General features: G+C 40.8%; 1 protein-coding gene across 7 annotated transcripts in view; it reads right to left on the bottom strand.

The window, feature by feature from the left end:
- Positions 1 to 5,743, bottom strand: part of RHBDD1 (rhomboid domain containing 1) — a 118,341-nt gene extending 112,598 nt beyond the window's left edge. For 2 of the 7 annotated variants that reach the window (XM_030029279.2, XM_030029280.2), the window contains exon 1: positions 5,581 to 5,743. The gene's annotated coding sequence lies outside the window, so the exon portion shown is untranslated. Of the gene's footprint in view, positions 1 to 4,515; positions 5,329 to 5,580 lie in introns of those variants that run through there. The other 5 variants (XM_041127020.1, XM_041127017.1, XR_005933490.1 and 2 more) reach the window with 4 other exon arrangements.
- Positions 5,744 to 11,503: the final 5,760 nt, after the last annotated feature.

An 11,503-nucleotide genomic window follows, 5' to 3' on the forward strand; every position in this document is an offset into this window, starting at 1 on the left:
AATTACCCTGAAATTTTGATTTATTTTTATGTGGAGCAAAATCTAGCCCATTACCCTTGTCCTTAAAAAATAAAAAATAAAGTAAAAAAAAAAAAAAAAAAATCACACCATGACATAAGCCTAGATTTTTATGAATAGACAGAGGCATATAAAATCTCATTCCCACCAATGGTGAATGCAGTCATGATCTACAGATTTTGCTGTTATCTGCATGGCACATCCTGATCTTCAGACCTGTCACCAACCTTCCCTCTAGAACTGCTTTGTTCTTCTCGTTGCTTTGCAAAAATGATTTGTAATGGAGGCACTTTAGCATTGTATAACTCTTCACTGACAGAAAAAAAAATCCCAGGGTTACTCTTCCAGTTCAGATCAGGAGTATGATTTTGAAGTGAATTTCTCCATTGCCCCCACTTCACCGTGGTTCACATTGTGGAGTGGCCTGAGTGTGCATGAACTAGTCTCTTTTCAGATGAAACTAAACCAGAGGTGTTCAGGAAAGAACCCAATGCACTCCATAAAATATTGCACATTCAGCCTACATGTCCAGATTAAAGCTACACCAATGTAAAAAAATACTGAAACATGCAAAGGATGAGTATCAGATCCTGAGCATAAACCATTTCACACTACAGGTAAGCCTCCACGGGCCCACACTACTTGTCTATGAAGATACTGTCTCAGGGTACAAAGACTTATCCAAGTAAAGACTGAAATAGAGTGTTTTTAGGGCAAAAGAAGGGTCCTACACAGGAAGCAGAAGCAAACTGTAAACTCTTTTACTACTGGCCTCAAACTTTGGAAGGAGGGAGGAAGGCAGGCATAACAGAAAAAAAAACAATGCAAGAAAAAGCTCAAAAATTTGAAACATAATGAATCATCCTGTTTAATACATATGCAAGGAGAAGGTCAACCACAAGCTGTCACTTACAGTAAGCTTTGAAACACATAGTCAATTACGTAGTTCATAACAAAAGACAAGGTTGTGATGTAATTATAAAAGTAATCACTTTATTAAGACTTACTTCTGGATTAATCAAATGTGCCCTTAAAGGGCATAACTTGCTTTCATTCACAAAGGAGTATTGAACTTTAAACTGAAAAAACACAACATTTCAGAATAGGTATAAGAAGTCATACATCTGTAATGCAAATGATTAAAATGACTGCATTTGTCATTTTGCATAAAATGATTAATGACTTAAAATAATTTAAGTCAGTAACTACCTTGCTGAAAGGAAACAATACAAAGTTAAATATCAACATAAAATGACTGCATAAAAGGCTACGTCACAAAGTCTTTTTCTTTTTTAATGTCCCACATTTTATTTTAAATGTCCTTCAAAGTTTTCTGTGAGAATACGGAAGTTCCTGTGCCTTTTATGTCTGCTTCAGCATGAAAACTGAAAATGTGTTATAGTTCTTTAATCCTCTTAAGTACTACTAAAAAGAAGCCCTTAACAACATAAGCTTTTAAGCTAACAACTTCAACTTAAAACTGAAAATTGTGTTCTGAAGGGTGTGACAATTACTACTCACAATAAAATATATACATGTTAAACAATACACACCAAGAATACTTCTGGACACCTTAACCCGAGATAAATGAGACAGTTTTCAGAGGAAAGAACAGAAGGGACTAGGTCAAATCTCATACTTTGCCTCACATCTGAAGTATGAACATTTGAGATGCTAAGCATATAGGCTTTTAATTGCGTCATTAGTTTGACTACTGCTATTTAATCTAAAAAGAAAAATACCCAGAGGCTGCAACCTGTCCACCCTTCAGGTAAAATACAGAGTTATTCAAATTGTTTCATTGTAATTATTAACTTGCAATATCACTGGAAGCCCTGCCAACTCAGGACTCGTGTTTTCATTCACAAAAGAGAAATCTATTTACTTTATATATTTATCAAATATTTAAATTTAATTAGAATCAATATACAAATCTAAACATCAGAATGAGCATCCACTGGACTCTTCTTTAAGGCTTATCATTGTAAAGACCAGTGTTGTGGTTTAACCCCAGCCAGCAACTAAGCACCATGCAGCTGCTCGCTCACTCCCCCCCCCCACACCCCCCCAGTGGGATGGGGAGAGAATCAGAAGGAAAAAGTTAAAACTCGTGGATTGAGATAAGAACAGTTTAATAGAACAAAAAGGAAGAAACTAACAATGATAATAATAACAATAATAAAATGACGATAATAATAAAAGAATTGGAATATACAAAACAAGTGATGCACAATGCAATTGCTCAGCACTCACCAACTGATGCCCAGTTAGCTCCTGAGCAGCGATCCCCCCACCCCACTACCCTTGCCAACTCCCCCCAGTTTATATACTGGGCATGACGTCACATGGTATGGAATATCCCTTTGGCCAGTTTGGGTCAGCTGCCCTGGCTGCGTCCCCTCCCAACTTCTTGTGCCCCTCCAGCCTTCTTGCTGGCTGGGCATGAGAAGCTGAAAAATCCTTGACTTAGTCTAAACACTACTTAGCAACAACTGAAAACATCAGTGTGTTATCCACATTCTTCTCATACTGAACACGAAACAGAACACTATACCAGCTACTAGAAAGAAAATTAACTCTATCTCAGCCGAAATCAGGACAACCAGTTATATTCTCTGTCATCATTTGAGACTACTGACACTATTGCTAAAATGTGCTGAAGATAACTATATTTTATCCACCTGCCTTCACCTCCTACATGGCATCCACTTCTAATTCAAAGTCCTCAAATTATTTCAGTTGGCTACGCTGACACTGAAGTCATAGCAAGCAACACTTCCTTATGCCACGCAAAGACACAGCATGTAGAACCAACGAGCTTCCTTAGGCCACTCTCAGGGACATACAAACTTGAAAGTTTTAATGCTAGCAGAGGTCGGTCTGATTGTCCAAACAGTCCCTTGGTTCTAAGGAGCTACTCCACCACTATGTACAGCTAGAATCAACTAGACATTTGCTCTGTCAGAACCTCCCTCAGAGCCAACAAAGTTGACTAAGCATGGACTGGAAGACTTATTCTGGAAATTACATTATGCATTTCAGACACCACCTTGACCCTCAAGCTGATACAACGCACTGCAGGCAATTTACACATTGGGCATTACACAGCAGCCAGAATCTGAACAAAACCAGCGATCCCAAGTTGCAAGAATAAAAATAAAAGCTAGAAGTTAAAAAAAGGCAAAAAAAAAAAAAATCCCATAGTAGCAATATGAGAAATATTATTTGATGTAACAAAGTCTTCGAAACCTCTTCAGTTTGTGAAAAATCAAAACAATTACTGAAAACTTCTCTACACTGTGATCCAGGAAATTATTGAAAATAAATGCATTATGTGACTAATCTACCACTGAACTCATTCCTTCCTGATCTTTCAGTTTCTCTTAAGTTTTCCTTCATTGAAAATAAAAAAAAAGAAAGAGCCTCTTCAGGATTTATACAGGAGCCACAACAGCAATCTGTCACCACTGCTTTTTTTTTTTGTTAGAAAACCTTAAAGCAACACAGAGATAGTTATCTCTAAATTTATATGTCACATATAATTAGACAGATAGAGCATTTTTGACCAAGCTAGAAAGAAAAAGGACTATGTCAATGGATAATTTCTTTCTTTGAAGCATCAGCTGTTGCTGAACCTCTATGGTCCGTTAGTCAGAATTACTTTATCATGATATTTTGAGGGGAGATAATGGACATCTTAAGTCCCTTCCCAGTTTTGCGGAAGGAAAGGGACATGGAAGGGTTTGATAAGTATTCTTACTACCCCCACCTCTCAAAAGATGGTAATTAGTAACTACCTCTCAAAACACTATAATGCATCTACAGATAATTCAAGTTAGAGAAGTAAAATATAGTTGTATCACTGTACTGGTGAAGGTGAGGGGATGTCACACTTTTAAAAAAAAATCAGAACAACAGTGGACTGCAGATTAGGCCACAGTTAAAAGTTTTAACTTCACAGATGTTTAACTACTTTAATTAGGGCCAGCAGTTTTGGTTTTGTTTTGGTTTTTTTACTTGATTGCAATACTTACACTTCTATAAAACTGGATAATTATACCAGAAAAGCATCCTCCTTTATATCTCATGAATTTTGTAATATAATTAAAATCAAACAGCCAATGCTTCCCTGACTCCACTTCAGAAGTATGAAGCACAAGGGCTCTTACAAGTTTAGCATTCCTTAGTTTGTGTTGCTTCAAAGGAAAATTTGTCTGCAGTTTGTTGGAGAAATGAAGGACAGGAAGCATACTTTCTAATGAAATTCATTTTAAATCATACTTCTTAAATATACAAACAATTCAGAAAAATACCCTTTCTAGTTTTAGCGTTAACTCTTGTCAAGACCTCGAATCTCTGAATTAACAAAATGCAGCTCCAGGAAGAACATAAGTGTGCCATCTCAGGAAATTAAAGCAACTCAGGTATCATTAAATACATTTTGCAAACAACTGCATTACTTAAACTCAGTATTTACACAAACATAAGAAAGTTTACCCAATATAGTTGAGGTACATTTGTCACTGTTTCTCCTTTGATACAGGTGCAAGTTACTTGCACATTTGGGTTGCTGGGAGTTTTTTTACCATTTTATTTTAACAAGAAAAGAAAGGGATATAGTTCTGGTCAGTCTGTTCTGTTTTTTTTTGTTTTGTTTTTAATCAGTTGATTATTTACATAACCTGTAAAAAAATACTGCTGTAGGGTAATGGAGTAAATTAGAAAACATGAATGTTGAAGCCACCCAACTATAATGAGAAGCAGCACATATTAAGGTGTCACTGTATTCAAAAATGAATTTGCTGCAGTTTACTGATAAGACAAGCGTATCTGGGGTTGGGACCTTGGGAACCAGCACTGTCACATCCCCACCGGTTTTGACGTGACAGACACTCTCTACTCTTGCAGGCACTGCCTCCTTCTACCGTCTCGAAAGCATTCGCAAGAGCAAAGTCCTACAGAAACCGGGGCGGGGCGGGGTGGTGGTGTAATGCTAAGAGTTGTTAGAGTGGGAGATATTTATCGCATTTATGCGATTTCTGAAACTCAGTTCAGTTCCATAAACTTCGCTCCGCCACTCTGCTTCCAGCGGAGCGCGACTTACAAGAAGCCAGCTCCAGAGAGCTAACGGCTTCAGGGGAAGCCTTCCCCAGCCCAGACGCCTCTGAAGTGCTTTTGTTTCGGCGTACCGGACGGCCTCCGGCACAGGACGACCGCGGCGGCGGCTGGGCGGACGCGACACCCAGGCCCGGGCTGCGCCCCTCGCGCCCGCCTCGCCTCACGGCCGGCTCCCGCCCTCCGCCGAGGAGGAGCGGCCGCCGCGTGCCGGGGCCCTCCCCTCACACCGCCTCGCCGGCCGCCGCCGGAGCCAGCCCGAGCCCTGCCAGCCCCGCAGCGGGCCCAGCCGGGGCGGGCTGAGGGAGCGGGGGGACCACGCCCGCCGGGAGGAGGCGGCAGGGCGCCGCGGAGCTGGCTGCCGCCTCCCCGTCCCCGCGCGGCGGCGGGCGAGGGCACCAACCGCGCCGGCGGCGGCGCGCGCCCCCTCCCCGCCTCAGCACTCACGTTCTCCGGCGCGCGCAGCGGCGGCGGCAGCAGCAGCACCAGCCCGGGCCCTCCCCCTGCACCACGTGACCCGGCCGCCACTCAGCGGCGAGGGAGGCGGTCGCCAGCCCTGTCCTCCGTGCTATCCGCGGCCGCGCATGCGCCGGCAGGCGTCCGGCCCGCCGCGGGCATCGTCCGTCGGAGAGGCGGGCTGTGGGCGGGGGTCGGTTGTACCTGCGGCAGCGCTGCGAGGGTGCCGCTGGCGGGGGACGCTGAAATTGACGCAGAGTAGCCGGGCCCGGGGAGTAGCGCGGCCCAGGGGCGGCAGGCCGACACCGGGACCGTTGCCGTTCGGGTAGCGCCCGGTTTCCGCCCTGTAGCTCAGAAGGGTTCCGCCTAGGAGCTGAGGCAATTACTGAGGAGTGGGCGAGGGCCTCCGATTAGCTTTAGCTGCACTGCAGGCGGGAGGGGGTGGTGTTCAGGCGGATACAAATTGGCGAAGATAAGGCGGTGTTTGAGAGCGGGCGAGGAGCACGCCGGCTTTTAAGCAGAGCCCCTCAGCGAGTACGTTCTGGTGAAATACCGGCTCCAGGTGATAAAAGGTGCCTGACTTCTCAGTTGGAAGGCTTGAATTGTGTTTGTTCTAATAACGCCTGTGAAAATATCCGTTACTGGTACTACTTACCATTAAAATGCATAATTAGGTTCCCTTTGAAAATGTCTTGCTGTACATTCAAAACAGTAACTAGCTCTGTAACTTTAATAGTTCAACAGCTTTTTTTTTTTTCTCAAGCATTAAAGGCAATTGGATGAACGTGTTAGTTTCACTTGCATAGGGTACTAGTCACTGGTGTTAAGTATTATTCCCCAAATTTGATACAGATATCTAGACTTCAGCCTTTGTTAATAATATTCAGTGGGGAATACATTGAGCAAATTATAAATGCCTAAAATAATAGGTTATCATGGAAATGTTGGCAAGCTGATGGTGCAAATCTGTGACTAGAAATGAATCATACAAAATTCATAGCCAAAGCTACATGTGAACGGCCCTATTTTGCTGTCATTTATGTGGCACTTAGGTTCCATAGAACATTTTGGCAACTCATACAAGTATGTCATAGAATTTATAAGAAAATTGTATTCTGCCCTTCCAAAAACAGCACACAGCTCAGCAGACTGGCAGGCATGAAAGGGGCTGAATTCCTAGAAATAGGGTGGAGATCAAGTTAAAGAAGCAGGCTTTGCCAAAACAAGCAACTTCAGCATAGTCTTCTCTTCCAAGAATGAGCAGAGGCCAAAAGAGGAGGGCAGATTCAGTGTGTGCCACCATTTAGACACGTTATCTTAAGCTCCCTAGTTTTGGCACATTTAGATCTGTTACCTCAATTAATGCTAATCATAATAATTCGTAGAAATCACAGGATGTGGGAGTTATAAATGCCTAGACTGATAGATTTTCAATCATACACCAGGTTTTCTATAATTGGCACCATTTTCTGTAATAGCATACTCCATTTTCATGCAATCACAATTCCAGTCTGTAATTCTTAAAGATGCAGTATTTATTGCCTGAGTACAGGTCCAGATCTTACTACTGGATGTACAAATCCTGAGGTTGTGGTTCTTTTCTGGGACCTAGAAGATCTGGATTTCATTCTTAGTTCACTTCCTGGGTCAACCTGAGCAATCATTTATTAATATTCTGTCTTTTCAGGTCCTTATTGATATGGCACGGATAATCAAAGTCACAGGAGCAATGGGAGGCTACGTAAATGAATGATGTGTTCAGATGCTATAATTAATGGGCCACATATGTAGATAGATTAAAAAAAAAAACATTTTTCTTGTACTTTTTAGCCAAGTGTAGGATTTGATACCCATTAAGTTCTTAAAATTTGTTTTCTTCTTGTTCTATACAAATTTTGCTAAAAAAAATGCAGATCTGGAATATTTTATACTTGCATAAATAGCTAGTTCTAGGTTTGCGGGTCAACTCACTGCACTGGTTAGAAAAAAAACCAAAACACCTGCTGCACTCTTTCTTTAATCTCAGGCCACGATTTACCTCATGGATTTCTTTTACCTTTTTGTCTGAATGTTCTTTTTTCTTATCAATAAACTTGAATAAAATGAGAAATACTGTTTGCAAACTACAACTTTTTTTTATGGAAAAATTCAAAAGTTGAGGAAATTTATTTCTTTAGCCTTGCTCATACATCTGTGCGATTACCCAGCTTTCCTCAACATGAAACATGTTCTTGAGTAAGAATAGCAATTCAGTTTGGCTGAAGGGCTGGCACATAAAAGGTTAGTTGAGTTCATGTAAGACAATATCCCTTTCCATTTCAGCGACTATTAACAGTATAGGTTCTGTTTCCTAGTCATGGCTGGCCTGATTAGAAAGAGAATTCAATACTTGGAAAGAAAATAAGGAAGAAATAAACAAAAACATCATTTTCATAACCCATGTACACTTAGCACAGGAGTGACGCATACGGTTAGCACTGCTTACGCCTTACTGCTAACTATATAATCCATGTAAATATTTATAATACAGCTATTATCAGTGTAAACATGCAGCTTAGTCATATGTTGACCCATAATGAAAAAGTGACATTGAGATCTTTCCTTTGCTTAATAGCACAAGGTTTAAACAGGTTTTTGAAGCAGTAGAGCAGGTCTCAGAATACTCATTTTTTCTGAGATTTATACCGAGGCTTTTCCACATGAAATAATTGGGAAGGAACAGCCTGCTATGGAATGCATGGATGCAAATTAAATCCATATCTGAAGGATATGTTTTTAATTAATGCTGGGAATCTGATAGCAGCATATTTGAAACACTGTGTATGTTAATCTTGAAGGAACTAGTTAGGACTAGTCCACAAATGTAAGAAGAATGTCAAAGCATAGTTATGGTAAAGGAACTGTGACTTTTCTAGGCTGTCAGTACGTGACAGTGTTTACAAATAGTAGAAGAAGAGAGAAGCAGTAACTCAGAATTTGATACATGGAATATTATGAGTCTGTCAGAAAATTAACAAAATGCAGATGCTTAAAGGATCGGTTTAAACATGTTACTAGTTTATATACAGCTATTGTACCACTGCTACCATTCTGGTTCTGAAAACAACATAATGCTTCAGAAACTGTGGAGGCAAGCCCTTCTGAGAGATACATAGAGAAATACAATCTGATAGCAAATGTTTTGTATGAATTCAGGGCTTGCTCTTTCAGAGTCTTAGATCTGACATTAACTTTGTCATTGCTATGTAGCCCACCCATACTAACTTTTCCTTAGCTGGTGATGTACTTTCTCCAGTTCAGCTGCCATTACCACCAACACTATAGCTTTATAATACAATATGGACAAATGGAGTGAAAAATGTAGATGCTTTCTCTCCAGCTTATAGAGATAAAAAGGAATATATCCTGGAGGTTCTTGATCTGTTCATATAGTCTGCCGGAAGGAATAGAAGAAACATCTGGTGGAAAATAAAAGAGTGTATTGGTCTGAACGTGGGCCGGAAGAAACGGACTAACATCAAAAAGGTTTCACAACACTTACAGCCAAAGGGACCTTTGATCATCTAGTCACCTCCTGCTTATCCAGATACTTCCACATTGCATTGAGAGACTTCAGTTAAACCAAAGCATTTTCATCCTCAAAAGCCTAAGCTGTTGTATGTGACCAGAAGAGAAGAAAGTAGACCAAAAGGCAGTATTAAGGAAATTAATGTGTGAAATACGCCAAGAAGATGGTACCAGGCAATCCCTCTACGCAACTAAAGGGCTTTCTAAAAAAAGGTATCAAAGAGAATATAGTTTGAGATCACTGGTGAAAAAAACCCTATAATGTAAAAAGTTATTGGTTATGGAATAACGAGAGTAACCTGCTGTCATCTAAAATTGATTTTAAAATATGTATATGCAAGCATTTATCTTAATTTTGCTTGACCATAGGAATGTTAAATAATCATTGCTAAAACAGTCTGAAAGTTGTTAACCATAATAATACTATAGGCAGAAAATATTCTGTTGAATACAGTTCTTTTTTCAGTGGCAACATAATTTACATCTCATCATTCACAGTTTATACAAATCATGAAGTTAAAGTATATTTTGCTGCTGGCAGGGAATTTTTTTAATACTGTAGCTGTGAAAATTTTGTGATTATTTCCCATTTCTATAAAGCATTCACATAATGTTTTCCTTTATGGAAACATGGGTTTTGATCCAATTTTTAATGAAATTTTAACTGCTTTATAACATGGATGTGTCAGTAATCTGGTGACATCTTTGTGTGCTCCATTGGCCTGCAGGATGCCAGGACAGTGGAAGCAATGTGCTTCCCCAGGGAGATGAAACGTTGATTTGTAGTACTCCCAGGTTCCCAGCTCTCAAAGTTGGGCTAATCCAGAGGCAATACTGGAGGGCTTTATCTGGCACTCCTTGTAAAGAAGGATTTGTCAAAGATAGTAAAGGAATTTCTCCAGAAATTACATTAAGCCCCCTTTGGAAGTCTTTTCTTGCTCTGTATTTTCTCATGGATATACGAGTAGAATTCAGGTTCTGCATGTTTTTGTCTTTTTACGCTAACCTTGGTTCTACAACGTATATGCTCACCAACCTGACTCATGTCCCCTGCAGAGAGGTTGAGAGGCAGAGGTAGGGGTGGGGAAGCATTTGGAAGATGGGCTGATACCAGTGGAAGACTGTTCCTAAAATTTTACTTCACGAGTCAATCTTTTTATTTCTGTGTTCGTGCAATGAAAGAAGCTGTATTTCCCTTGGAAGTTTGAGCCCCAGAAGTAGTGAGGAGGCATGGTATGTCATAATACTCATAATATTCATAATATTGAAATGGGAGTTGATTATTTGGTTTTGGTTTATGTTGGTTTTAACTTAATGGGCTTTCTAAAGTTGTCTTTAACATATTAAGTTTTATTTAACAAAACTAAGCCTAACAAAGGCATCTGTCATGGTCTCAGAGTGCACTGATAGGCCTTAATTGCCCTGACCAGCCTCATTTGGGTCCCCCTACCCGCACCCCCTGCCTGGGGGCTCAGGAGCTCCATTTAAGGTCAGCCCCAAGGCTTCAGGCTCTTCTTTAGGGGGGCTGTAGCAGTGGTGGTCTCCATCTCCACCACAGCCCTGCCCTGGCTATGGGCCCTGCTGAGCCAGGCCTGGGCTGATGGCTCAATCCAGCCGTCCTGGTGCTGTGTCCCGTCCTGACTTCTCGGACTTGCCTCTGACCTGCCTCATCGCTGTGGGTTGCTCTGTGATTTGGGTTCTTGGTGGAACCCAGCTGCCAGCCCTGGACCTTCCCTGCCCCTTGCTCCGGTACCTTGGGGCTGGGGCCCCTTCACATAGGTCATTCCAGAGTAAGAAAGAGGGAGATAGGATATTCCAGGCAGCGAATCTGAAAGTGGCAATTCAAAGCTGGTAAGCTCTATCAAAGCATTATTTTAATTTTTTTCATTATTGGCTCTGTTTTTAAAAGAGTCAGTAGAAATTATAAAGCTGCTGTAGAAAGAAGTAAATTAAGTGAAGATCAAACTGGCTTTTTGAAGCATTTAAGTGTTTTTAGCATAGAAAATAATGTATGAATTATAATCAAACTAAGTAAAACTACTCAATATCATCAAACCTGGGAGCTTGTATTTTGTAGCTAGGTGTTATGCAGGTTCAGCTCAGGAGAAATTTCACTCTAACCTGGCAAAACAGAATTTTCTGGCAAATATAGTATATTTTTTGATCAGCGAATATAGATGGGAAAAGTGGACAAGCTTTCAGGTGCACAATACTTTATTCAGATCTGAAATAGAAGCAGTGGGCTTCAAAGTTAAATAAAAATTGAGGGCCGTTTTTCTTGATTACCTTTAGAGCATACTGGAAATTACACATAGCAACTGGGTGGAAATAACTGGTGAGTCTGCTG

Source organism: Aquila chrysaetos, chromosome 10 (assembly GCF_900496995.4).
Source record: "Aquila chrysaetos chrysaetos chromosome 10, bAquChr1.4, whole genome shotgun sequence".
NCBI lineage: Eukaryota > Metazoa > Chordata > Aves > Accipitriformes > Accipitridae > Aquila > Aquila chrysaetos.